Consider the following 6,297-nt stretch of genomic DNA (forward strand, 5'->3'; position numbering starts at 1 on the left):
TAACGCCACCGCCGCTACAGATTTGGTGGCTTTTAAGTGCCGTCAATCTACACTTAAAATTTTTGCGACAAATCATAAAATAAAACACTTTATTTAAAATCAAATCAAAGTAGTTAGTCGGATTTCGGTGGTAAATGAGCCGATATAGAGTTTAGCATAGATTCAAAACAATCATATCGCCATATGAACTCCGATAAATAAAATTCCAAATGAAATAACATTTCCAAAACGTACGTTTGCCAATATAAAGTTTCATGTTGTGGGAATTGGTACATACATTTTCGTTTTTTCAGTAAAATATTTCCCTCCTGAAAAAATGAAATTGCATCTTGTTTTGTTTCTGGCAAATCCCAAACACGAATTTTCGTAGCACTAAAAATGGCGACAAAAAAGAATTGTTTTTTTGTTTTTGTTTCGTCAGCATTCTTTATTTTACGTTTCTTAGTTTCTTAATAATGTTTTTTATTGAAACTTCAAATTTTTTGATAAAAATTGTTGTCAAAAAACTTTTTTTACAAAATTAAATTTCATAAAATTATGAGGCTTATGCATACTTTCTGTTCATTTTAATTTTTGAACTAATATGATTCTTAAAACTATAGAATGTAAAGTTTAAATGGGTCCTTCATGTTATATCATTAAATTTAGTAAAACTATTTCTCGGGCATTAGGTTTTAACTCTTATAAGAATATACATATTTTTTTCTGTTAATGTACAAATATTTTTCCGATATGCTTTGGATATTCCTTCTCTAATAAAAAGAGACATCATTTTGTTTTCGTTTGCATAAGAAAGAATACCAAATATTTTTCTTTTTTAAATTTAATTAGCCACAATAAAGAAGGAACGTTGCAATGCTACGTGCTACATTAAAGACGTCTCTAGAGTAACTGAATCACTGTTCATATGGAAATCGCATGTATCCATCACATACAACAACGCCCCCTATAATTCGTTGCGATCGCGAATTGGAATTTTCACTTTCTTTATCATTTTAGCTAAGATAAAGTGTTCATAAATTATAATCAAATATTCTGTTGAAAAATATGGGTAAGTTCTGTGTTATTAATATTCAGTGCATTGACATATCTAATTAATAGATTTTTAGCAATATTTTAGACTGCATTCAGTAGTTAGAATGGTTAGTACAACTTTTCAGTGAATTTAGATATCTTGTATCTAAAATGTAAAACTTTACAAATTCAAGTTTCTTTTTTTTAACACATTTGATTATAAGCAATATTAAGAATTAGTCGCTACACGTACAATGATGTACGTTTTGTTAAGTTATATATCAAGAAAAATATGTTTATAATGTTTTTATTATAGGGTTTCTTCTTAAATAATTACAGTTTAATGGAAAACCAGGAAGTGATGTGGTGTGGGTATCTCGATCCTGACTGGTTGTTAAAACGTGGCATTTGTTTACGTAATCAATTGTTTTTCCATTCTATTTCGAATAAGTTAAGCCCGTCAAATATCAATTCTCTAAAGTGACGCATTTTATTTCCTTTCACAAAGATTTCAATTTTTTCACACTGTATATTTCTCACTTAACACAAAGACAAGTATGAAGCCATGTAGAACATAAACAAACTATGTATCGAAGTTGCCAGGTAAACAAAACAGAAATATATCACCGTTACAATAAAACCCGTAAAAAATAATAAATCTAGGTTAAATAAAAAGACGTACAAGAGAAATTGTTATATTTAACAAATTTTTTGCACGATGCGGTGGTGTATATTCACGTTAATTAACATTCAAACTTATCTGGAGAGATATAGCTCGACTTTAACACGCCATCTTGTATTTAAACAATCAGCTGGCACTGAGGTCATAGTTCACGCGTTTGTGTATTAGTGATCTTCTCCTAAAGACGTTTTGAGTTTGAAATGGATGTTTTTTAATACAGCTTGTATAAAAAATAAAAAATTTATTGAAAATTTTTCTTAATTAAAAATATCTTTGCTAAAGGAATTTTATAAGGGCTTTGAAAAGTTTTGTTTAAAGTTTAAAAGTTTTTATTTTATTTTACAAACTTAACTGTTTATTTTCTGCATTTATAACAAATTATTAACTTTTTTAATTTTAACTGGTTTCCTCGACACTTTTTTAAACTTCTGTTACATCTTTAAGTCTAGAAAATTTGTCTTCAATAAAAATTGTACTTTTTTAAAATCTGATTTCGTAACTTAATTATAATTAACTCTTTCTGTTAAACGCATAATAGCTATAAATTTTAAATCATTAATAATTTAAATTCCTAACATTTGAACAAAATTTTTCAGAATCTTCTACTTTTGTTTGCTTAAATTCTACATTTATATTTTGCTCACATTAATTTATTTGCCTAACTGAACGCATTACTTTAATCTTAATAAAAAACGTGGCAATAAGATTATAAATAAAACTTAAGTTTATTATTTTTTATTTATGTTGCTAGCTCATTTTTCTCAATGTATGTTAGTTTGTCGCTGCTGTCAAACTGCTGTATTATTTTGCATATCAAGTGCAATAAAAATAGCGTACAATTTGTTAAATATTAGTACATACTTAGGAATGATTTTAGATAGCGAGTTGTGTTCATTTGTTTCTACTTTACCACCGTTTTTATTAGTTTATTTACATTTCACACTCTTTAAAAATGCATACATATGCACACTCATGTAGAGTGATTTATTTTACAAAATCAGGCCGAGAGCCGGTTTACAAAGCCATAAAGAACCATTTTTTTATTTTTTTTTATTTTCCATTTCTTTGAAATTATTATCAATTTTAATTCTTGAAGTTGCAAGTACTCAATTAATAATGATAATTATACTTAATTATAAAAGCAAATTTAATATTTCTATTTTGATTTTTTCTGTCTTCTCTCTAAAACAATTTAAAAAAAAGATTTTGAGATATAAAATGTTTTAATTTATTGTAAAGAAATTATGCGTTGTGAATAAAGCGTTATACTGTTAGCTAAAATTAAGTTCCAAGCGATTTTAATGTAACAAATTTTGCACTAAGTTATCTCATCAATCATAGTGATTTTGTGTCTCACGAAATACTTTTGTTACTTTTTTTTTAATTTAGAATTAATTCTAACTTATATGTAATATTTTCTGATACATTTTATAAATTATTGGAAGCTTTTTATGCCTATTTTGTATCGATACAATGCAATTTAAAAATCCAATTCAAGGAGCACCTCAAAATTTGGCCCTAAGACAACCCATTTTAAAGTAATAAAATCATGAACCTCAATTATTCGAGGATAGTTGTAAAATGTACTTTCTCATTCCCAATTTAAAAATATTAAATTTTCACATTCATGTTCAACGAACGAAAACGGAAAAAAAAATCGTGCCATAGTTATAGTTGAGTTATGGTTTCGTAACTACAATATGTTTATAAAAACATGAATATATTATAATTGAGAAGTTTTCAAAAGAGTACTTTATGTCACTTTCTATAGTATTTTGATATAATCAATCAATTCATTTGCAAATCATAGATACGTTAATAACAAATCCTAAATAATATATCGTTTAATATTCTAAATAATATATCGTTTAATGTATTTAATTATCTTTGCTTTAAGTTCACAATGACTTGTTTTTATTCATACATATATTTATATATCAATGATTTCAGTAAACAATCTGGGAATACGGCAGATGAATTGTAACGAAAAAGGATTTAAATATATTTCTTTTCGTCTCTATATAATCAATTCAATTTCACTAACAAAACGAACCCAAACGATTATAGTACGTAATTGTTCTGAATGATTTTTAAAAAAATGAACTGCTTTTCCATCGAATGCACGCTATTACGGTCGTTAATCTCCAGGTTTCGGAGTGCTTTATTATGATCAAAAGGAATCTGTGATAGTGAGTACTTGAAATTATTATTCAATAAAAACGGAATAAAGTAGTATCAATTGCACGGCTTTTTATATATTTTAAATTTTTAAAATGGGTCTTTAGTAAGACAGACAGCATGCATAAAAAAATTTAAAATTTGCTGAAAATTGCTTTTTAAATGAAAATATCTCAGCTAAAAGAATTTTGTAAAAAGCTTAAAAAAAAGTCTTTTCTTAATATCTGATTTGATAACTTAATTATAAATTAACTCCTGGCGTTAAACACATAAGAGCCATAAATTTAAATCATTAATAATTTAATTTCTTAACATTTGAACGTAAAATTTGAGAATGTTCTACATTTGTTTTTACTTTTTACTTGTCTAACTGGCACAATCATCATTATTTTAATATAAAAAAACGAGGCAATAAGACTATAAATAAAATCGAAGTTTAAAAATGTTTTTATTTATGTTATTTAAGTATTTTTTTCACAGTATGCAAATTTGTTGATGCTATCAAATTGCTATATTATTTTGCATATCAAGTACAATATAAAATAGCGTGCTATTTGTTAAATAATAGTACATAGATTTAGGTATGTTTTTTCTTAATCTGTGATTTACATTTGTTTTTCTTTTACCTTCATCGTTTTTTATTAGTTTATTTACGTTTCACACGCTTTAAAAATTCATACACATACATTTATGCAGAGTGATAAAAACAGGTTCATAAAAGCAAACCGCGAGTGAGTTTACAAAGTCAAAACGAAGTATTCTTTTTTTATTTTCTATTTCTCTTTGAAATTATTATAAAAATAAATTCTTAATATAGTTAAAGTAAACAATAATAAATTATAAATGATGTTATTGACTGTCAAAAGATGAAGAGTTTTTTCATCTAGCCCGGGACGCAATGCTATATATCTAGAGTGATCGTAATCTTTGTCTTTATTCAGTGAAATTGGAAACTGTAGATAAATATTAAAAGCACGATTTAATATTTATTTAGATTGTTTAAAATGCCCAACTTACCGCCTTTGACAGACAGTTTTTTAAACCAGCAAAATCCTTTTTTTATTTCCATGAATGAAAATGCATTATTTTTCGAAAGCCTCATACTTCTTTTTCTTTTTCAAGTCATCGATATGTACTGGAAGTTTGTGTTGATTTATGCTTAATACTTTTAATAAAATAAATCCAAGCGCTTTGAATTTTATTTAAGAATTTTAAATAATATTACTATATTTAACTAGTGTATGTATTATTAGTCAAAATAATCAATTTTATAAATTAAATTTGTTTCGAAGCACTGTTTTTTTCTTTTGCGAGTTATGATGGAGATAAATTTGAATTCATTTTTTCTTTTAAAAATGAGGTGAAAATTTCCACAAACTCGTTTCTTTATAGTTTAAAAAAAATACTTTGTGAATTAACTGAGGCCAGATAAATGACATCTAAAAAATAGATAATTTTAAAAATATCTAACTTGAAAAGTAATAACATTTTAAGATAAGTTTCTCTAAAATAGTTGTCCCGATGAATAATTGGGCCCAACGCTGTTTTTTTAAATACAACATTTTTTTGTAACTAGCTATTACATTTATGATTGCTATTTGAAATTTTAAAATGTTTACTATCTTATCAACTTAATCTCGGGTACTGTTAAGTGAGAAAAATGGAAAGTTCTGCATATTATTCTAAATTACATATAATCCTAAATTTCAGTTTAAAAATTTTTAATTTTTTTTTTCTTCCAATTTTGGATTCAGTAGAATTTGAGCGTTGCATTTTGGCAACATGTAAGTAATTTATTTTCAATATTTTTAAACCTGCATACGTTTAAGATTCTGAACATAACTTTACCGGCAAAAAGCTATGAAGCAATAGTTGCTAATTTGAATATTGATCCAAGTTCTATAATTAAAATCATTGATATGAAGAACATGATTTGAATCACTGATCTGAACCACTTGATTTGAATATTGATCCAAGTCACATGATTCGAATCAATAGTCTGAATCATGTGATTTGAATCAGTGATCTGAATCACATGATTCTAAAAAGTGATTTGAATCACTCAATTCTAATATTGATTAAAATCACATGATTTGAATAGTGATTCAAATTACCGATTCGATTCATGTGATTTGAAATTCTTTTCGAATCCATTTATCCAGATCATTGATTCGAATCAGGCCATTTGAATTATGACATTCGATTAACGAATCATGTTAAGTTAATCTAATCACACGATTCAAATAACGGATTCTTATAAAATGATTCAGATATTGATTCAAATCGCGATTCGGATTACTATTCGGATAAAGTGATCAATGATTCCAAACACCGATTTTAATCAGTGATTTGAATCAAGTGATTCGGATCACATTTCGAATCTAATAATTTGGATCACTGATTTGAATAACGTGACTTAGATG

This window comes from Parasteatoda tepidariorum, chromosome 6 (genome assembly GCF_043381705.1).
Source record: "Parasteatoda tepidariorum isolate YZ-2023 chromosome 6, CAS_Ptep_4.0, whole genome shotgun sequence".
NCBI classification, from domain to species: Eukaryota; Metazoa; Arthropoda; class Arachnida; order Araneae; family Theridiidae; genus Parasteatoda; species Parasteatoda tepidariorum.